General features: G+C 41.2%; 1 protein-coding gene, 1 long non-coding RNA gene and 1 pseudogene across 2 annotated transcripts in view; 1 reads left to right on the top strand and 2 right to left on the bottom strand.

Annotated features, from left to right (window-relative positions):
* The window catches only part of Cow (Proteoglycan Cow), a 1,009,917-nt gene that overhangs the window by 15,196 nt on the left and 971,644 nt on the right, over nucleotides 1–23,077 (top strand). The gene's annotated exons all lie outside the window — the stretch shown is intronic.
* Nucleotides 1,524–3,390, bottom strand: LOC143371172 (uncharacterized; annotated as a pseudogene).
* Nucleotides 9,307–10,378, bottom strand: LOC143371392 (uncharacterized). The gene is made up of 3 exons (XR_013086010.1): nucleotides 9,947–10,378; nucleotides 9,723–9,874; nucleotides 9,307–9,379 (listed from the first exon to the last, which is right to left on the bottom strand). It is a non-coding gene; the product is annotated as an uncharacterized LOC143371392 (long non-coding RNA).

The following is a 23,077-nucleotide window of genomic DNA, read 5'->3' as shown; positions in this document are numbered from 1 at the left end:
AGAAAATGCTTCTTTAAATTCTTGGAATGATATTTTTGGCCGTTGCTCCAATAGACTGTCTGCATTCCGGCAGTTACCAAATTTCGGGGGCTTTAAAATTTTATATATTCACAACAAGTGGTACAGTTGCATAAATGTTGGAAAAGTAGGGTGGTCATTTTGACAGCCTGCTTGCCTAATGATTCCAAAAAAGCGCTAAAATGTAAAATTGTACATTTATTTTGCATAAAATTTCTTCGAAAATATGAAAATGTATTATATATCTAAGAAATTTTAATATATATACCTCTAAACAATCTTGTTTCAGCTTTGATGTTAATATATATTCAAATTGACAAGAGTTTAATAAATAACGGGAAAGATTATTTATGGAATATAATGTAACTCTAAGACCCTCGGCAGTCTCTCTACTTAAAAAAGTTATTTTTACATTGTTTGACTTTGATTTTATAGTCTCTATCAATCCTTTGTAACACAACCTTATCCACCTTTACTTTCGCAACATCTGTTCCTTTGTGGCTTTTTAATTCCTTCCACAGCTCGTTATTTATTGCTTTAGACTTTTCTCTTACAATCACCTCCAACTCTTTGTTCATTTCATTTTCCCAATTATCGAGCCACGTAATAGTATTTTCTAAAACCGAATCAATAAAAATGAACAATATACTGTATCTAATAATTTAAAAATTTATTTACATTAGAATTAAAAAATAATGAATAATGAATGTAATAAATCAAATATGAGATACCTGAAAATCTGAACTATTTAATGTCAGTACCTTAAGGGGGGAATTTCTTTTTTCTTGGTCAAAAATATCGATACTTTAGGATTTTTTATAAACAAAAATGTAACATTAATTAATTTGAAACTTTGTATATGTGTTAGTTACACTTTCATCGTGTTATATAAATTTTTTCAGTTCAGTTCACTTAAAAATACAGTTTCAGTTGCCCGTGAACTAGGACGCTCCGCACAATTGCTTCATTAACGGTTGACATGATATCTGCCCTCGAGTTCATCGGAAATCAAAAATTCTAATGAAATTTTATTTTATACACATATAATTATCGTTTGACGTACAATGAATAAAAAAAATATATTTTTCGAGAAATGGTAACTGTTTAAATTCAGATGTTCGATTTTTTGCAAAAAATTACCCGAACTTTAGATAATTAAAAAAAAATATACAACCTTTCGTCTTGCCTGTAGGTCAAACGATAAAAGAATTATTTCTTAACATGCAGTTAAAATTTCAAGTTGATCGATCCAGTACTTTTTTTTAAATCATGTCAACCAGCTACGAAAAAGTTGTGTCGAGAAAAACGCGTTTAAAGTTTGTAGTGCAGTTACTGAACAAATATCAGGTACTTACAACTAATCAGCTATTCCAGGTCCGCAGATTATTCCTTCCTCTTGCTCGTCGAATTGATTTTTTTCTAAATTTGCCATTCTAGCCTCTGTACGGGCCTTTTTCGTTGCTTCAAGGCTTCGTCTCGCCGATCTTTGTAATCGCCATTCATCTCTAGTCGTGGCGAAACTTTTGCATTGATCTCCAATAACGATACTCAATTGTTTTCAGTCCACAATGAAGGTGTTTGGGGGCAAGTCGCCAGAGCGACGAGTTGAAACTCTCATTGTTATTTTGAGTTTCACCACCCAAACACCTTTCTAATAATTCTTTTGAAGATAAATCTTCATAAATTGATTTTATTTCTTTTGCAACGTCTTTATGAAGTGGTGGCTCGTGGTTAAATTCTTTAAGAGTACCTTCAGCTTCAGCTTTACGCCATTTACACCAACTACCAGACCCCTTTGGATAGTACATGTGTTTGGGATATTTATCTGAAGATATTTTATGATAATATGTTGCCCATATAGCTTCGTACATGTCATCGATAGAACCTGAATATCTTCTAATAGCTAAACCATAGTACACTGTTAATTGTTTAATTAATTTATCAGTTAATTTATTTTTTCCTCCGAGTTTCTTGGTCTTCTTTATGTTTCTTAGCCGCGATCCCATACGTTTCTCTACATGACCTACACATTCTTTTTTCTTCAATATAAAATCGTCACCATATGGATTTTCCTCGAGCAATGCTTTAAATGTCTTTGTATCTCCATCACCAATATAGTTTCTATATCTTATTCCAAAATATTCTACAGATCGCAGGAACATTTCCTTCATGCCATCCACTTTCATCTTTCCGGCCGACCCGCTATGGTTAGCATTGCACTCGTCCTTGTGTTCTTCCATCCACAGGTCGTATTCCACCGTACCAGATTTTGATTCCCACACTTTGCAACCATGGCAATATGAAGATTTCACTACGATATCGATTATTTTGCTAGAATATTTTCCAATAAGTGCTGTGACTCCAAATAATGAATTGAATCCTCTCTTTTTCCATGTACCATCGCCGGAGACTGTGATCTCTGCCATCGGGTTCCCATTTTCAGCATTTTTTATTTTTTCCTCTTCTACTGCTTTCCTTCTCAAAATATCAAAAACTGTTTTAGCTCCAGAATATATACTATCTAAAGAAGTAGAGTGGAACTAATTCCTTGGCAAATGTCCATGAGGCCACAAAATGTATTTAAACCTTCTTTGGCAACTCCCAACATTCTCAAAACTAAAATAATTCTTCTATTTATTTCATAGGATTTACCATCGATCAAAGGGCACGAATTTATATATTGAGAACCACATTTACACTGTATTGTGATTTAAAATCCTAATCCACGAGAATTAGTTTCACAAAAATTCACTTGTCCTTTACACACTTTATATACAACAAATTGAGATATTGCAGTGAAAACTGATAAAAAAGCAATAATCCGATATCCATGGCTTAGTTTCACAGTAAAATCTTCAAGATTCGTTGATGCTAATTTTTTAGCAGACGTACTCGCAAATGAAATTTCTCTTTCACGAGTATGAATATTTCTCGTGAATTTCCTTTTTTTAGTTCTATCAGCACGCGTAGAACTTCCTCAATGCTGCTTTCTATCCATGGCACTCGTGTTCAAATGAAGTTATTTAACAATAAAACTGTGACAAAACAAAACAAAGAAACAGATCATAAATAACTAATAACAAAAACACAAATAACAGTTTAAACAATAACACAATAATATCGAGATTCACAGGAAGAGAGCGAAGTGCACGTTTCAAAAGCCGAAGACATTCTGCTCGTTCCAAGCAACGTAAGCGAACAAATATCTCTAAAGAGTTCAAGAGGATAGAGAGACTTTTCCTTCTCACATCTGGAAATTGTCTTTCGACACGTACTTGTAAGCAGACCGTAGGTCTGCTCCGCAGCTGTTGACACCGTCCTTCTAGGCCTAACTGCTCAAGAGTCAAGGCGAACGAAACGAAGCCACTAAAGATGTCTTTGTCAAATTATGCTAATGTCACTGCAAATACATTTGAACTTGGCTGTTAGAAAACTACAACTCCAATATCATAAACGTTTTACAACAGTACCATGGATTCTGGTAGTATCGATCGCTCGATCACTTGCCGCCAAATATATACCTTACTTCAAAAGTCCATAACTTTGAAAATTGTATGAATTTTGACTTAAAATTTTGCAGAGACATTCCTACAAAGTTAAACTACAAGATTCTGTAAAAAACAAAAAATCGATTTTTTTACCAAAAAAAAAGAAATTCTCCCCTTAAAACGATTTGAACTATTGAGGATATCAAAAATATCATTCATCTTTTTTGTGAATTGTATTGTTCACAATCTTCAAATAATTGCGAAAATTGCGTATTTTGCATACAGGGTGTCCCAAAAATGTCGGAGTTCCTTGAAAAGGGTGACTCAGGGGGTGATTTGAAACAACTTTTTCCTTAGCGAAAATATTGTCCGAAGCTTCGTTAACCAGATATTAACAAAATCCCCCGACCAATCAGAGCGCGCGCCTTCCGCCCGAGCTCCCGTTGTAGCGTTGGCTTCGCGGTAGGCGGCTGCGCTTGTACTACGAAGGTACGAACAAGCAAGTCGGCATGCATCGAAGGAAACCGCGTTACACAGCTTTATTTTAAAGCGAAATCTTAAATAATAATTGTTTGAAGTGAGAGGACAAGAAATACGCAAATTTCGTTTTCAAATAAGGCATAAACGAAAAGGTAATGTAACAAAAAATGTACGACAAGTGATCATAATTCGTTATTGAGGTAAAAATCCGTAATTTAATTACGGCCAACGTAACTAAATTTAAAAAATAATATTAGGTGTATGAATAAATTCTTTCAGACTGGATTTACATAATCGGTATAAAGCAACCGAATTTCTATCGCAGTGATATTCGTAAGCTACCAGAAAAATGGTAAAAGATAATTAACAATAATGGAAATTATTTCGATGATTGAGTTGTTTTCATATTTTTTAAATCAAACTGTTATTGAACTCTAAAATCGAACAGAATTTATTTCTACACCTAATAATCACTAATAAATTAAATAACACTCACCCCTACGGGCATTCCTTTCCTTCCTTTCCTTCCTTTTCAGAAACCTGTGTCACTAAGTAGGTCACTGTGCCGATCCTGGTCATCGGTGGACGAAAAGATTTATGGCAGGGTTGCGCCCAGTGCTCAGCTGATCGCCGGTATACGACACCACCCGAAGGTAAGGATCGCAACGTCAAGTGCGTCCAGGTTAATGTACCGAATATTCACTTCACTGCACGGCCACTAACACTGATCACTTATTTTACTTTTCATGGAACGTGTTGTCCCTACGTAATAAAATTGGTGGCCCCGAAAGGGGCCGATTACTGTTAGTTCAGCAGTTGCTCGATGTGACCACCCTCAGCGTCTATGCACGCCTTGCGGCATCATTGACTCCGTTGAGAATAATCTTGACGCCAAACGCCAAATCGTACCCTCGCTGGGGGTTTGGATGTGCGGGTATTCCCGTGCAAACGTTCGCACAGTAGCACTTGCGTCCCCGTTGTTCCGGGCGTACACACAGAACATCGCGTAATATTCTTGAGCGGAGAACATTTCTGGGACGAGATTGCTAGCTGACTGACAGGATTTTTTCCAAGCAACTTCCTCTACCCCCAAGTAGTTTCTCTCGTTCCATTATGAGTTGAGGGGTGAATGGAATAATGACAACTACAGTCTCTTTCACCACACTCCTTTTAATACGCGAGAAAAGGTGATGCACTGCGAATCAGTGTAGTAACAATTTATTCTAAACGGCGCGAGTCGATGCCACTAAAGACAGTTCCACAAAGTGAGTGAGGGCGCGCGTCACCTCTGGAGGCTATTTATACAGCCCTCTCAGAGGGACGCGTCCCTCAAGCGACGCCGAAAACGCGCGGCAAATTTTGGCGCGAAAAGCGCGTCCCCGCGCTGGAAAAACCCAGACCTGGGCGAGCCTGGCTGCCAGATGCCTACGTGGCCATAGCCTGACTCACCCAGGCCCACGGGGGAAAACCCAAGTGTACACAAAGGTACAGAAAAGTCGCGTATCCAATATGGAGGCGAAGTAACAAACAACCGCTACAGAGTTAACTCCCACCAGAACAAGAGGCTTTAGGTAAAAAGAAGCCAGTACATTTTCGAAACACACGTGCTTTGCAGAAGTGCAACGAACGACCCATCCTACACTTTCACATAAGTTCGCGCTCCGTCATTTTACTGCCAATGTACCCGTTGCTTAGAGATAGATAGCAGACACCACGTGTTTCGGTTCAAAAGGGCCCGAAGAGAAGAGAAACAGAAATTCTTCGAGTTGCTATAAAGAAGAAAAGGCATACCAATCCTGTTTCTGTTTTCCAAAACCTGAGTTCACGTCAACTACGAGGCGGAACCAGCTAAGCCATAAATTACCCAAAACACATCGTTCTCTACCGCCGACTCGTAGGACAATATGGTAATAAACCGCGACCCTGGCGAAATGCTATGGCCGACCAGCATGATTAAATTTTGGGAACTAGCAATTAAAAAGTAATATCCAACATCAATACGCCTCGCGGAGAGATACGGGAAGAAAGGTGGTAACTCGTTTACTGCGCGTAGTCCCGCCTGCTTCGTGTTTCCTTCAAATTAAAGACAGATCCCTTATCTCTCGAGTATAAGCACGCGCTAGAATTACCAAACAAAAGCACGCGTTAACATATTCCCTGCGAGAAATGGTGGGCATGAATTCCGATTGGTTTTAACCTAACCAATCTGTCCTGCATCTCTCCCAAACGGCCACTGTTTTGAAGAGGCCTTCTTCTCAGCCATGTCTCCTCCCCAAGGCCTACCAGTATAAACACGCGCTTGAATTTCAAAACAAAAGCACGCGTCGACGTAGTCCGTGCGAGAGAAGGTGGGCTTCGGGGAGGAGATATTGCTGTGAAGAAGGCCTCTTCTAAACAGTGGCCGTTTGGGAGGGATGCAGGGTAGATTTTTTAGGTTACGACCAATCGGACTTCATGCCCACCTTTTCTCGCACGGAATACGTCAACGCGTGCTTTTGTTTTGAAATTCGAGCGCGTCCTTATACTCGAGAGATAAGGGACCTGCCTTTAACTGGAAAGAAGGACGAAGCAGGTGGGACTACGCGCAGTCACCGAGTTACCCCCTCTCTTCCTGTGTCTCTCCGCGAGACGTATTTAAAATTAATCAGGCTGGTCGGCCAAAGCATTTCGCCAGGGTCGCGGTTTATGACCGTATTGTCCTGCGAGTCGGCGGTAGAGAACGATTTGTTTTGGGTAATTTATGGCTTAGCTAGTTCCGCCTCGTAGCTGACGCGAACTCAGGGTATTGGAAAACGGAAACTCCCTCATGGTATGCCTTTTCTTCTTTATAACAACACGAAGACTTTCTGTTTCTCTTCTCTTCGGGCCCTTTCGAACCGAAACACGTGGTGTCTGCTGTCTATCTCGAAGCAACGGGTACATTGGCAGTAAAAGAACGGAGCGCGGACTTATGTGAAAGCGTAGGATGGGTCGTTCGTTGCACATCTGCAAAGAACGTGTGTTTCGAAAATGTGCTGGCTTCTTTTTACCTAAAGCCTCTTGTTCTGGTCGGAGTTAACTCATAATGGAACGAGAGAAACTACTTGGGGGTAGAGGAAGTTGCTTGGAAAAAATCTTGTCAGACAGCTAGCAATCTCGTCCCAGAAGTGTTCTCCGCTCAAGAATATTACGCGATGTGCTGGGTGTACGCCCGAAACAACGGGGATGCAAGTGCTACTGTGCGAGCGTTTGCACGCGAATACCCGCACATCCAAACCCCCAGCGAGGGTTCAATTCGGCCTTTGGCGTCAAGATTATTCTCAACGGAGTCAATGATGCCGCAAGGCGTGCATAGACGCTGAGGGTGGTCACATCGAGCAACTGCACAACTAACAGTAATCGGCCCCTTTCAGGGCCACCAATTTTATAACGTAGGAACAACACGTTCCATGAAAAGTAAATTAAGTGATCAGTGTTAGTGGCCGTGCAGTGAAGTGAATATTTGGTACATTAACCCGGACGCACTTGACGTTGCGATCCTTACCTTCGGGTGGTGTCGTATACCTGCGATCAGCTGAGCACTGGGCGCAACCCTACCATAAATCTTTTCGTCCACCGATGACCGGGATCGACACAGTGACCTACATAGTGACACAGGTTTCCGAAAAGGAAGGAAAGGAATGCCCGTAGGGGTGAGTGTTATTTAATTTATTAGTGATTATTAGGTGTAGAAATAAATTCTGTTCGATTTTAGGGTTCAATAACAGTTTGATTTAAAAAATATGAAAACAACTCAAGCATCGAAATAATTTCCATTATTGTTAATTCCCTTTTGCCATTTTTCTGGTAGCTTACGAATATCACTGCGATAGAAATTCGGTTGCTTTATACCGATTATGTAAACCCAGTCAGAAAGAATTTATTCATACACCTAATATTATTTTTTAAATTTAGTTACGTTGGCCGTAATTAAATTACGGATTTTTACCTCAATAACGAATTATGATCACTTGTCGTACATTTTTTGTTACATTACCTTTTCGTTTATGCCTTATTTGAAAACGAAATTTGCGTATTTCTTGTCCTCTCACTTCAAACAATTATTATTTAAGATTTCGCTTTAAAATAAAGCTGTGTAACGCGGTTTCCTTCGATGCATGCCGACTTGCTTGTTCGTACCTTCGTAGTACAAGCGCAGCCGCCTACCGCGAAGCCAACGCTACAACGGGAGCTCGGGCGGAAGGCGCGCGCTCTGATTGGTCGGGGGATTTTGTTAATATCTGGTTAACGAAGCTTCGGACAATATTTTCGCTAAGGAAAAAGTTGTTTCAAATCACCCCCTGAGCCACCCCCTTCAAGGAACTCCGACATTTTTGGGACACCCTGTAGATAAGTACTTAAGGGGGTAGACACGTCACGTGACCTGGCCGATTCGGCAGGTCGGTATTACAGCATTTTTTTCTGCACAGAAATGGTAATACCGATAGATCGACGATTACCCGGTGAACGCGAGAGGGAGTTGTTTGCTATTTCCGTATTCTATTCTGAATAAGGAAAGAAATTCTCAGCTGTTTCGTTGTACTTGTAAAAATTTAAACGGAAAGTCGGCTGGTACTGTAAACGTAGAAAATTCATTGTACATTTTAATTACTTGAAATGTGCTTATGCTACAATATTCAACGTTAGCAGCTGTTTGTGAGGGATGCAAATCCGATTGGTTCTGATACAATCTGCTCCCTATGGTTGAAATTTAGTCTAGCAACTTTCACTCCTCCTAACCTAACCAATCCAACTTACATCCGTCCCAAACGAACCGGCCATCCGAGCGTAGAAGCAAGTGCAAAATAAAAGTAACTGTGCGCTTCTCGATACCGCAGATGTACCTGCCTAAGTAGCATTTCTGAAGGAAAAGAATTGTCCAGCTTTTGGGCCTGCGAACCCTGTCGTAGACCTTTGGCAGGTAGGTATCAGTTACAACAGGCAATGCCACCCGTAGCGCCAGTAAGACCGTCCCCGGTCCCTGCTTTTCCAGAGGGTTTTCTTCCAGTGAAAATCAGTAATTTTGCAAGCGCAATATCTTACAAACCAGTGGAAATAAAGTGTATACATTAAAGCTTATTCAATTTGTCTTGGAACGCACTATCAACTCAGGTGTTAAAAAAAATAGTTCCATTTGAAAAACCTAACTTGACCATTGTATCTTTTAAAATAATAATAAAAAAATCGTCTCGGCTAATAAATTGGCCCTCTCGAACCATTCAATTACATATTTTTTTAAATTTTGTATCTCGAATACTTTAGGAGATATCGCACTGTCCAGTCTTAGGTGGGACACCCTGTATGTGATTGTATCATGCTGTTCATTTTCACTATTGTCATTAATTCCTTTTTCAATAGTAATCTCTTTTTTGCAACTAGAATAATCAGCATTAATATTAGTATTTATTTATTCAAAATCATGATGTATATGAACCCCTAAGTTGACAAGTGGCGTAAGTCATATGCGTCACATTTTGAAAATATTATTTTTGCTAACAAATATTTAAAAAATGCATAGCCCTTTTCGCATTTTTTATTCTCTCTTGTTTCAGCACTGGATTATCTTTCACATGCACTTAGTGTTATCGACATAATTCGTATAGAGTAACTTGAAATAATATAAAATCATAATGTAATTTGATTTTACATTTTCTGGACTTATGCCACTCGTCAATTGAGGGGCTCATATCCTTCTTACTCATATTACAAACCACATACTTTCCAATTGAATTATATGTAATATTTGGAACTTCTATCTCATTGTCAGTATGTAAGTTCAAAACTTTGTCTGTTCCCTCAATTTGAAAAGAATTATCTAATTTTCTTTTTGGTAATGCACCTTTATTTAATATTTTCCTCTTATATTGACGCTGATAAAACATTTAACAAATTTAGTAAGTAATATATTATTTTGAATATTTATATGTAATTTCAGGACTTACAGTAAATATAACTTCTCCATTTGGTATTTGTGCAGTAAAACTGTATCTTATGTGTCTGGGAGAAAAATGTTTCTCGCAAACATACGACACTTCATTGAGGTTACAGTTTAAAATTTCGCACCACTTCTTTCTTTGAATTGTATCCTTTGGTACTGCAAAAATAGATATATTTTTTTCTTTTCCAGAAGAACCACAATTCTCTACTTTGCACCGTTTAAACATAATGCTAGTTAAAATAATAGTTTATATAAGAAACACAGTACACGGAACACAGTAGCGGGGCGGCGTTACACTTATACAATCAAAGTCTATCTGTGTGGGATCCATGCACACACGCCATCTGCTACATAAAATCTGTACTAAACTCTTATGAAGACACTGTTACTAGGGAAAAGTTGCTTTGTTGCATCACCTTTATATACCACCCTGGTCCGTGCTGTATTGTGTAAGTCGACCTTCTCGTCGAGGTAACTCCGATTCAGTAACTACTAACTCTTTATTATGATTACTGGTACAATTATTAAGTTTGTTACAATGTTTGTTCGGAACGGCGTTGTGACCTTACTGGTCTGAGGTTTGCGATTGCCTCATCCCTCTGTTTGGGACCGGTATTTAAACTAGCTACTGAAGGGGTAGGAGGTGTAAAAGGGTAGGTGAGCAGCCTAAGGAATTTGGAAAAAGGGGGTGTTTGGGAAATCTGATATCAGAAGGAGCCATCTTGGCGACACTCGAAATTTGGAAAAAGGGGCTGTTCGGGAAATCAGGATATTGGTAAAGGGGATCTATTGTCAAGATGGATAACCATCTTAGCGACTCTTGGAATGTGCCTTTTTCTTACCGAATGATCGGATTTCCAACTGGACCCATTTCGCTGGGTCCGTACAATGGAAACCCATTCGTCTATTGGAGGGAAGGGGGGGGGGGGTCGATTGTCGATTATCGCGATAACCTTAACGCGTATCAACAGACGCGGTCGCGTCTGGAAGCTAATTCCTCTTTCCCCTCTACCCATAGGCACACTGAGCGACCATGTCTCTATACACGAATGCTAGCGAAATGGGTACGACCCCGCAGCTATTTTGGCCTTATTATCTTATCTTAGACATAGTTCCGGTGGTTTAACATGATCCAGTGAATATTTTTTTTTTGTAATCCATTTCTCGTTTTACTTAATGTTTCAAGCTGTTTTTATAAAAGATAAAAGAATTATTCTGAATTAATAGTTATTAAAAGGATACTTTTTTAACGAGATAGTCAGACGTTGTTACGAGGTAGAGAAGAGATTTGTGCTATCTCAGTAGAGTTTAGAGTTTATTGAGATGGACTTTTGTTACAAGATGAAAACCGTGCTTAAGGGTAACACAATGAGGATGTGTTCGAGTCTGCGGTCCGTACTGGTGTCTCTCGTGTGGGTAGAGCTCCAGGGGTTTTATACCCCTTGAGGGCACGACACTTTCCAGTTTTTTGGCGGGAAAATCAGGCGGGAAGATCCTCTTGGGAGATCTGCCGCTAAGATTTATTGCGAAGGGTCGGAGAGAAGATCTAGCGCTAGGATCTATTGGAAAGGTGTAACGGGTGGACCTAACGAGAAGTTATGAGGTGGTCCTTTGTTACAGGTTGGGGACGATCCTTGTGTATTGACGCCAACCTGGCGCATAGCGTAACAACGTCACGTAGCGCTAGTACTTAACGGCAGTAGATGTCGCCATTCTCGTTTTACTGTAGGACCACTCGCAGGGTGAAGTCCTAATAGAATATATATAATAAATATGACTGGATAATTAACACGCAGATTGAACTCAAACAAAACTGTATATTTCAGGCACGTCCGTTCGACGTGCTGGTCGGCAAGGCAAGAGACAAGATGGCCTCTTGCTCCTCGTCTCGATGAGACGACATCCCCACTCTCCACATCCCGGAGGAGTGGGGGAAAAACAGAGTGAGAGCGAAGACTCTCCCTATAGTACTCCCTCCCAAGACCTGAGGTCGATACTAAAACTAATACAGATTTTTCATTAAGTCTACTATTGCAATCGCCTAAATGACTTTGGTCTTGAAAAATCACAGTAACTTTTGCGAAATTCGCACGCGCGAACATGGTGCGCTTAATTTCGAATCGAGACTGAGCACGATTTCCCATGTTAAGGAACGCAGTACCGCAGAGTGCTACAAAAAAGAAAATAAATGAAATGTTGAATACATAAAAATTCCGCGCAGTACGGCACAAGAGTAACTTATGAGTAATATACTATAATACATTTCGCGCGCTTAAAAATACGCAGTCTTGCGGTAACTAAACCTAATCTTTGGACGTGGGCGCGAACGCCACACTCTGTCGCTTATACGTCTTAAGAACGGGCGGAGTACTCACGGACGTGGACGGATTGTCATCGACTATACCGATAGGAAACGCAGGATCCGCAAGTTCGTCATGCACAAGATGTGCTGGTTTGAGCAACTCAACGGACACAGTTTTAGAAGTGCCATTCACTTCAATGTTATAAACACGATCAGTCACACGTTGTAATACTTTGTGCGGCCCTGTGTAAGGCCTCTCCAACGCCCTTCTCACCATGTTGCGCAGAAACACGTGTGAACACGCGTGTAGCTCTTTAAAAATGAACGCACGCTTTTTGTATTTATGTGTCACAGGCACTGGTCGCACCTGGCGCATGTGCACCCGAAACTCATTAACAAAAATGTTCGGATCTGGCACAAAATCATCCGGAAGAAAGAATTCTCCGGGCAGTCGCAAGGTCGTTCCAAACAGGAATTCGGCGGGCGATGCTCCAGTATCAGATCGCACGTGCGATCTAAGACCAAGAAGCACCGTCGAAAGTGTGCGAGGCCAGTTCGTGTCCGAATGACACATAATCGCTGCTTTGAATACACGATGCCAGCGTTCAATCAACCCATTTGATGCGGGATGATACGCAGCTGTGCGCACACGCTCGCAGCCGATCAGGGCCAGAAGGGCCGTGAACAACCTCGATTCGAATTGGGCGCCCTGATCCGAAGTCAAAATCTTCGGAGCGCCATATCGCGAAACCCACGTCTCGAAAAATACCTCCGCGACCGATTGGGCGGAAATCTCTCGCAAAGGAACCGCCTCGACCCACCGCGAGAACCTGTCTATCATCGTCACACAGTACCTAAACCCGTCACAATCAGGCAATGGACCGACAATGTCGACGTGCACCTGATCGAAACGGCCGTCAGGAGCCACGAACCGCCCAGGCAACAATTTCACGTGACGCGATATCTTAGACCGCTGACAGTCCGTGCAGGTCCTGCACCACTTCGCAACGTCACGCTGCATGTTAGGCCACACGTAACGCTGCCGAATGATCCGATCCGTGACCCTCGCGCTCGGATGAGCCGGACGGTGAAATAAATTAAAAACCGTCTCGCGAAGACTCAATGGAATATAAGGACGAATCGACTCGCCAGAGATCTCACAAAAGACCGTCGAGTGACTCGGTCCCCACTGAATCGCCTTCATTTTCAGTGGAAAGTCAGGAGACTTACGGATCAATTCCAGCTGCTCGTCAGACTTCTGGAGCTCGGCGAGCTGAACAAGCTCAACCTCGACCGGCAAACGTAACGAGTCGACTCGAGAAAGCGCGTCCGCGACGACATTGTCGGGACCAGCCACATACTCCACCCGAGTGGAGAACTGCGCGATGCATGATAATTGACGCGCCTGCCTGGGGGATGCCTTATCGGCTTTCTGCATAAACGCGTAGATTAGTGGTTTGTGATCTGTAACTAAACCAAAATCCCGACCCTCAACAAACGGTCGGAAATACCTCACCGCCTCGTACATTGCCGTGAGCTCGCGGTCATACGTGCTGTATTTCCTCTGCGCAGAAGAAAACTTTTTTGAAAAGAACGCGAGTGGTTCCCAAACGCGCGAAGGAGACAACTGTTCCAAGGCTGCACCCATTGCGGAATCCGATGCGTCCGAAACCAAACGCACAACTGCGTCGTGGCGCGGGTGAACTAAAAGGGCAGCGTTGGCCAGGCCGTCCTTGACCTTGGACAAACGCACTTTCTGCCTCGACCGTCCACACGATCTCCCGTTTGTCATTCTTGCGAGAATCGCAAAGATAAGCGTTTAAAGGTGCTTGAACACTCGCCGAGTGCGGTAAATTCCTCCGGTAGAAGTTCACCATACCGAGAAAACGGCGTAATTCCACTATCGTCGTAGGTTTGGGGAACTTCGCGATCGCATCAACCTTCCGAACCGTGGGACGAATTCCCTTATTGTCAACCGTGTGACCTAGGAAATCTAATTCGGGAACGCCGAACACACACTTATCGACGTTGAGACGCAGGTGAAACTTCTTAAGCCTCTGAAACACCTCCCGCAGGTGGGCAGCATGTTCCTCTCGAGAGGATGACGCTATCAAAATATCATCTATGTACACGAACGCGAAATCTAAATCGCCCAGCGCACAATTAATGTATCGCTGGAACGACTGACCCGCATTGCGAAGACCGTAAGTCATATAACAATACTCAAACAACCCGAAGGGCGTGCAGACTGCGGTCTTTGGGACATCCTCGGGAGCCATAGGTATCTGATTGTAGGCCCTGTGGAGATCAAGGGACGAAAATATACTCTTACCCTGCAGATTGCCAGTGCAATCATGAAGGTGCGGAGTTGGATATTTATCCGGCGTAGTAATCGCGTTCACCTTACGATAATCTCCACAGATCCTCCAAGACCCGTCCTTCTTACGGACCATATGGACGGGACTTGCCCAAGGACTACTCAAGGGACGACAAATGCCAGCCGCGACCAGCGCTCTGAATTCGGCTTTAGCCGCTTTAAGTTTTTCCGGGGTTAAGCGCCGCGGGCGCTCAGAAACGGGCGGCCCCGTCGTTATCATATAATGAAGAACATCCCGCTCCCCAGGAGGAGACAATCGAGACGCACCCGTGATCTCAGGAAATTCCGAGAGAAGCTCGGAAAAGTTCGCAACCGGATTAATCGAGCTTACCGAACGAGTCGGAACTGCTCTCGCGACTGCCAGAGTGTACATTTTGGTGGCCGTGTCGACTAGCCTACGCTGTTTTAGATCGACAAGCAGGCCATAATGCTTTAACAAATCAGCACCGATAATTGGATACGGCACCGCCGCGATACAGAAATTCCAACGGAATGCACGGCGCAACCCCAAGTCCAGTTCCCTGAGTGACTCGCCGAATGTGTCGATCCTGGTATCGTTCGCGGCGAAGAGCTTTCGCTCGGAAGGCTTAATATGGAATTTCGGGTTCGCTGGAAGCAGTGAAATGTCTGCCCCAGTGTCGATCAGAAATGACTGACCAGTCACGCGATCACGGACATGGAGACGATTCTCAGAACCCAATCCCTCACTGAACGTCTCCGCGCAGGAAGGACGAATTAGTTTTTTTGTTTCCAAACTACGTACTGCGAACACCATTCCCGACACCATAACGGGTTTTGGGGAAACTTTCTATGCGCGTAGCAAAGTCCGGATTTGTCGCGCTTTTGCGAGTCACTCCGGCCCCTACTGGAAGAACGCGGTCGAACCCGCGCTCGAGAACGCGCACGACCGGACGACGACGACGCCGTCAACCGCTCGACCTGTTTGGTCAACGTCGCTACGCAGGATGCGAGGCGAGACACCTCGTCCTCCAATCCCGACGACAAGTTTTTAATAGATGACGCCGCGCAAACATTAACGGAACCCGCGTTGTCCGCGATCTTATCCGCGACCTCCGCGAGCCGCTCCAAATCCTCAGACCCCGTCGCGACGAGGATTGCCCGATGGTTTGCAGGTAACTGATCCAGAAATATAGACCTTATCACTGCGTCATCGCATTGACCGTTATTAAGGTTACGCAAACGACTTAACACGAGAGACGGCTTGCCGTCCGTGAGTACTTGCCCTTTTAATAATTTGCGCAGGTTACTTTCCGCGGAACCGGCAAACGTCGCAATGATCCGCGACTTGCTTCGCTGATAAATATCTGCAGGCGGTGGAGAGGTTAAAATAATGTCTTTCACGCTCCCGACGATTTCAGCGTCGAGACCAGCAAGCACTACATCCGCCATAGTACCCTCCACGGTAATTCGCGCATTCCGCAGAGTCGCCTCGACCTGCACAAACCATAAAATCGGATCCGAACGGAAAAATGCCGAAATTTTCGGGTTCCGGTACGCGTCGATACGCACCGCACCACTCGACACTTGCTCCACGACCTGAGCGGTCTCGGATCGCGAACCGAGACGCGAAGCCTCGAACGCCGCCAGGCGTTGTTGCAAGTCCCAGACCTGAGCTGTTAACTCAGAAACGTCCGCCGTTGGCTCCTGGTGAATGCTATTATCGCTGGCCATGACGCACCGAGAACTCGCGGAACGCGACACAAAACCGACGCGACACGCAACAATACCACGTGATCAGAAGGTTATGGAACCCTCAGTTCGCCCGACGCGTTAACGCGAGATCATGAGAATCGACCTTTCAGCCGCAAACTATGGTCAAATACGCCACGCTCGCTTCCGCAAACGCTTCAAAAAGAATACGCGCGAAATAAAGATGGCGGAACTTCCGCGAACGCCCCACAACGGATACGCGCGAAACAAAATGGCGGTACTTCCGCGGACTCTTCACAACGAATACGCGCGAAACAAAATGGCGGACTTCCGCAACGTGGACCGAAACTTCGTCCCCAAACAAATACCTCGAAACACCCGTTTCATGAGTGCACGATTCGAAACTGAGCTCCCCTGAGTCTCGCTGATGCAAGATGCGCAGGCTGGAACCCAAGGCACCGGTGACGTTGCCTCACACAATCGATGATTTCACCAACCGATGAAAAGGACGCCGGTGACGTTGCCTTCACGCAATCGGAACCCAGAAGTTGATGATTTCACCAAACTGATGAAAAAGGCGCCGGTGCCGTTGGCTTCACGCAATCGGAACCCAGACGCTGGTGATTTCGCCAAACTGATGAAAAAGGACGCTGACGAACCAGCAACGCCGTCCAGCCTGCCGGACTCCTCACAGGAACGGCACGACAAAGAAACGTCCACGTGGGCGCCGTGATTGCGATCCGTCGACCACTCGACATGCCACTTCAGGCGAATCCTACTGGACCAAGTCGATCCGCGGCGATGATGCCTTTAGCTCGCCTTTTCGACTCAGCGCACCAGTTGACCAAGCTTTAGGCAACCGACGCACAAAGCAAATAATGCTCTCGTGCAGAAAAACACAAACCTGCCGACCATGCGTTGTATCACCGCAACATAATTACACTCAGTCGGGGTCACCACTGTAGGACCACTCGCAGGGTGAAGTCCTAATAGAATATATATAATAAATATGACTGGATAATTAACACGCAGATTGAACTCAAACAAAACTGTATATTTCAGGCACGTCCGTTCGACGTGCTGGTCGGCAAGTCAAGAGACAAGATGGCCTCTTGCTCCTCGTCTCGATGAGACGACATCCCCACTCTCCACATCCCGGAGGAGTGGGGGAAAAACAGAGTGAGAGCGAAGACTCTCCCTATATTACTCCTCTACTTGACGCTAGTAGATGTCACCTTTTGAAAGCAGAATCAACAGACGAAAACCTTTTTCCAGAAATCTTATAATATAATGTCACTCCTCTGCCCCCCCCCCTCAAATATATTAAAAAGTTGATGACAAAAAAGAGTATTATTCGTACTTCTATGTTAGATTTAGCCATATATAAGAAAAAAGTGACGAAATCCCCCACCCCTATAAACTTGACTCATGTATGAAAGAAGCCATTTCCTTTAATTCTCGAAAAAATTATAGAAGTTCAGATGCAAAGATTGTGAAATCAACTTTGCTAATTCCAATTGTATACAAATCAAATCAGTGCTCAGATTTTCAGCTTCGGTTTTAAGTAATTAACGGGCCGTTGTATAAGAAAAAAATCCACATCTCTCTTAATCCACTACTGATTTTGATTCGTTTAAATTAGTCTCTACCCAGTTTTATTATCTTCGATCGTAAAATGATCTTCATCCTGCCCGCTAATTACTTAAATCCGAAGTTGAAAATCTGAACACTGAATTGATTTGTATACAATTGGAATTAGCAAAGTTGATTTCACAATCTTTGCATCTGAACTGCTTTATTTTTTTCGAGAATTAAAGGGAACTAGATTCTTTCATACATGAGTCATGTTTATGGGGGGTGAGGTGGGGGGTACGTATTATGTTGACGAAAATTTGCTTGAAGAAGGAGGAGAATCAGAAGAAAAATCTTACCGTTTTCGACTGATCCGATTTTATCGAATTTGTCCTTATTCAAAAGCTTATATGCGGTTTATATAAGAAAAATGCCTTTAAATTTAGAAAATATTGCAGGCGTGATGAGATATTAATGAAATAAGTTTCAGGTTAGGTTGAATTAGTGGGGCGACGAGTAAATAATAGCGGTGGCGACAGTCGACATATACAGGGTGTCGAAATATGTACTTGGTGTCGAGATGCTACCGCGTCTCTAGATGTGCCTTATGAAGACACAATGCATGAAGTGTGCAATATGAGTGGTGAAATTGCAGAAGAATGCAGCATGTTATCATCTCCTACTATTAATGCATGGTTTCGATCAGGGACTCCTACCGGTACTTTTATACTACCGGTATTTTTCGGTTGTATCTTCGTAACCCTTATAGAAACCGAAATACGAAAATACCGGTATGAGATCATACCGGTATATTTACCTATATTTATCGGTAATTTTTTCGGTTATCACAATTTTCAAGATATTTGTAAGCAGAGGTTTAAAATCAGTATTATGTTAGCGAAATTATATCGAAGCCGATATACTACCGAAATCGCTGTAATACCGAAACAAAAAAAATTACCAGCACTTTTCTTGTAATACGTATTAGCGTGATCGCAATTGAAAAATAATACGATGGTACAATGTTACAATCGTTGAAACGTCGATCTGAAACGCCAGGTGTCGCGACGTCGGTTGATGCCGCCCTATGTCGTCTGCCTTATTCCAGATAGGGATAGCAGGAAGGCTCGGCGCTAAAGTGGAGCTGGAATATAAACAAATGAAGATTTGTTCTCGTCATAAGGGACAAGAGCGTGGAGACTCGTCAGTTTGATGATCGACCATTGAGTAAATAGGTACTAGCAGCAGGGAAAGATTTTTGAAATTTATTAATTTATTAAGTATTTATAGATTACCTAGGTAGTACTGGATTTATTACTTTAGTGGATTTAGTGTAATAGTTACTAAGTTATTGTTTGTTTATTATTAGATTATTAAGTAGTATACTATTAATTTATTTTTAGTTCATTACTGTTATTGTTAGAGTTACTATTAGTGTTGTTGTTAGTGGTAGAGTTACTGTTAGTGTTAGTGTTAGTATCAGTGTTAGAGTTAGTATCCGTATTAGGGTTAGTGTTAGTGGTTGTTCAAACAGACGAAATGGGTCGGAAAAGAACAAATATTGTTCACGAATACTTTAAATATAACTCAAATAATAAATCGACATGTTTGATTAATGAGTGCGGTCATGAAGTCGCAGTAAGTGTTTGTAAGTATTTGATTATTATTTTATAACTCATATTTGCGTACTTTTAGGGAAAACACGTCACCAATTTGTTGTCGCCTTTATCTTCGAATCATCCTACTGAATTTACAAGAGTTATGCTTGAAAAGCAAAAGCGAAAAACTGAAGAAGTGGAGGAAGCAAGTTCTAATAATAAAAGCAAACGCATTAAGCAGGGTGTGTTAGATGAATGCGTAAATCTAATAACAATTCATGGACGGCCTTTCAGTTTAATTAATGACACCGCTTTCCACAATATTATTAATATGATACCGTCATGTTCACTTTAGAATTAAAATATTTCTTCCCAAGAAGTGTGCAATGCTGTTATAATGAGACCAAAGTTATTTCGAGAAGAACTTAGGAAGAAATTCAACGAAAAATTAGTATCACTAAAAATCGATACTGCGATCTGCATGGATCGTTCATTTTTAAGAATAAATGTGCAGTACGTGGATGGAACGAAACTGATTCTAAATACTCTAGCAGTGAAAGAAGTTTATAGTAGACATACTGCTATGAATATAAAACAAATTTTGAAAAATGTCCTTCTCATGTACGGGATATCTATACATCAGATTTATTCGATTACAACGGATAACGGATCAAATATGATTAAGCTCGTCAAACTCATAGGGAACGATCAACAAGAAAATTGTAATAATAAAGACGATAGCGACAGCGAATGCGATAGCGATAGCGATAGTTGTAATTTGGTACTTGATAATGAAACAAATCTTAGTGATAATGATGAAGAATATGAATTTTCGCTATCGGATGACGAAAAAAACATTTTAAATAATTTAAATTCTAATGATACAGATAAGAAAGCTGAAAAATTAAAATATCAAATTAGATCTGTCCGTTGTGCAGCTCACACACTCCAGTTAGCTGTCTCGGATGTTTTGGAAGATGACAAAACTGCAGCCATAATAAGTGAAGCTAGAGGACTTTGCAAAAAGTTACGAGCACCAGGAGTGAAAAGTATATTAAAGGCAATGCAAATGAAGAAACCCATAATAGACTGCCCTACACGCTGGCACTCAACATTGGATATGTTGGAACGGCTTGTGGAATTAAAAGAATGCTGCGATAAAAAAAAATAAAGATCAATATTTACATCCACAAACATGGATAGAAATTGAAGATCAAGCGCGTTCTCTATCCCCAGCGCGTATTGCAACCAAACGATTACAAGAAGAACAACTTGTAATTGGAGATTTTTATCGAACGTGATCACGATGTACATTAGAAAGTGCCAAGATCAAAACGTCGTTGGCATGTAGACTTGTTGAGGCAATGGTAGCTCGAGAAAAAAATTTATTTAACAATGATGCTTTCCTGGCAGGAATGTTCCTTGACGTCTGATTTAACATCGTGTTGATGCGACAACAAATAATACAAGCCAATAACCATTTGATACGTACTTGGCAATATAAACAAAAAATACAGAAAGTACATCAGACATTGCAAAATAATAATAACTGTGCACCGTGCACTTCAACTGCATGTGAAGATGAGTGTGAGGCAGACGATGTTGAGAAAATGTTAAGGGCGTTAGACAATAAAAAACGCGGTGCTAGTACTTATACACATACCTTGGACATCATGAGTATGCTGAGGAAATTTTTAGAATATCCACGTTTGGATTCCAAAGAAGACATTTTAGAATTTTGGAACACAAATAAAAATAATGAACCGGAATAATTAATTACTCGTTAGCCAAAATAGCGTTATCAGTACCTCCGACACAAGTTAGTGTTGAGAGATTATTCTCCTCTTTGAAATATGTATTGTCATATTTACGCTACAATTTAGCTGATCACATTCTTGATGATATTTTAATGCGTAGAGCTAACACCAAAAATGTAAACTCATAAATTATGATTTGAGAATAAGGTCGAGAATCGCGAAAATTCCCGAAATCAGCGATTTTCGACCTTATTCTGCGATCTTTAAACGTTTGTAGCTCGGAGCAACGTTAACCGATTTTGATGAAATTTTAGACTCGTATACAACTTACTTCAATCTACAAACGGTTTTTTTTTAATTTTCATTACAGGCTCACAAAAAAAGTTAAAAAAACAACCTTTACAATTTTTTTTCTATTCCGACCAAATGCATTTTTTTTTCAAAACGGCCAAACACGTCACTTAGCAAACTAATCCTTCTAGCTTCTAAAAAAAACTCATGTCGTTGGACCAATTCTAAAAAAGTTATGCGATTTTAAAAAGTGTCCAAATACTTTTTTTACTCACTGTATGTTACGGAGCGACATTTAGTGCACTCCTGTAGGTTTTAAATCATACATTTTTACGCGTCGGTCTTTTTGACCATAGCGCGCCTGCTACCGTTAGTCTCATTTCGTCTGCCGCGTACGACGCGTACTGTGTAGCAATCATGACTAATACTAATTTCCGAGATTTCTTATTGATTGAAAACATTGAAACGAGATCAGTGATTCCGCAGAAGATTCCGATTATGTTATATACTCCGATCACGATACAGATTCGGAAATTGATTCTGCGGATATAGAGATATCAGATGTAGAGGAGGCGTGTACTTTGAGTGAAGGAAACGTAAGTATTTATTCTTTATTCTCAAGATGCAGTTTCTAATCCGAGGAAAATATAAATATTTAATACGTTTATGAAACCATAAATTTATAAGTATATTTTTTGAAAAACAAATATAAATGTAAAATATATTAGATAATTGCTATTATTGAAAATTAAAAATCAAGTGATAAATTCAAATTGATAAATAGACAATGTAATTTTATATTTTGCATTCGCACAAATTTTTATATAACATTTTATTTTTAAAATCAATTACAATGCATCATTTGTATAAAAATAAATTTTCCAGAACTCGTAATATTATAATACGATTAATCATTTTATCATAAAAAATGAAAATTATTTACGTATAACAATACTGAAGTAAGTAAAATACAATGTTATGCATTATTTATATTATTTTAGTCCATTTATTAAGCTATTTCTGATTACATTACGATCGGTCGAAATGACCGACGTGCGCCTACTAACGTAAATTATTTGGCGCGCCTACTCTCGGGTTAATTGATACCCATGCACGTCATACTCGAATGATGGTTGTACTGAACCGAGAAGCATCAACGCTTATTTCTATTATTAATGCACATGTTCATATAGGTTCAGAAATACATACCCATAGTTTTAGGAGTTATAGTAGTTTAGCAGAAGGAAACATACATAAAAACTGTTAACCATAGTATCAAATTTAAAGAACCAGATGGTATGCATACTCAAAATATTGAATCAGCTTGGTGTCCAGCAAAAGATTGGTTTAGAGGGAGAGAATGTTACCATGATGAAGAGTTTGGAGAGCGATTGTGTGAATATTTGTGGCGTCGATTTTGTTGTTACAATAAGCTAGACAAAATGGGATTTTTGATTGATGCAATAAAAAAGCAATATGTTCTTACATACTAGTTTAAAGTATTTTTTACAAAGTACTTTTTTTAGATTTCTAACAAAATTGTCTTTTTATGTGTTATATATTTAAA

Source organism: Andrena cerasifolii, chromosome 7 (genome assembly GCF_050908995.1).
Source record: "Andrena cerasifolii isolate SP2316 chromosome 7, iyAndCera1_principal, whole genome shotgun sequence".
In the NCBI taxonomy this organism is placed as follows: Eukaryota; Metazoa; Arthropoda; class Insecta; order Hymenoptera; family Andrenidae; genus Andrena; species Andrena cerasifolii.
This window is presented reverse-complemented; position numbering and strand designations above follow the sequence as displayed.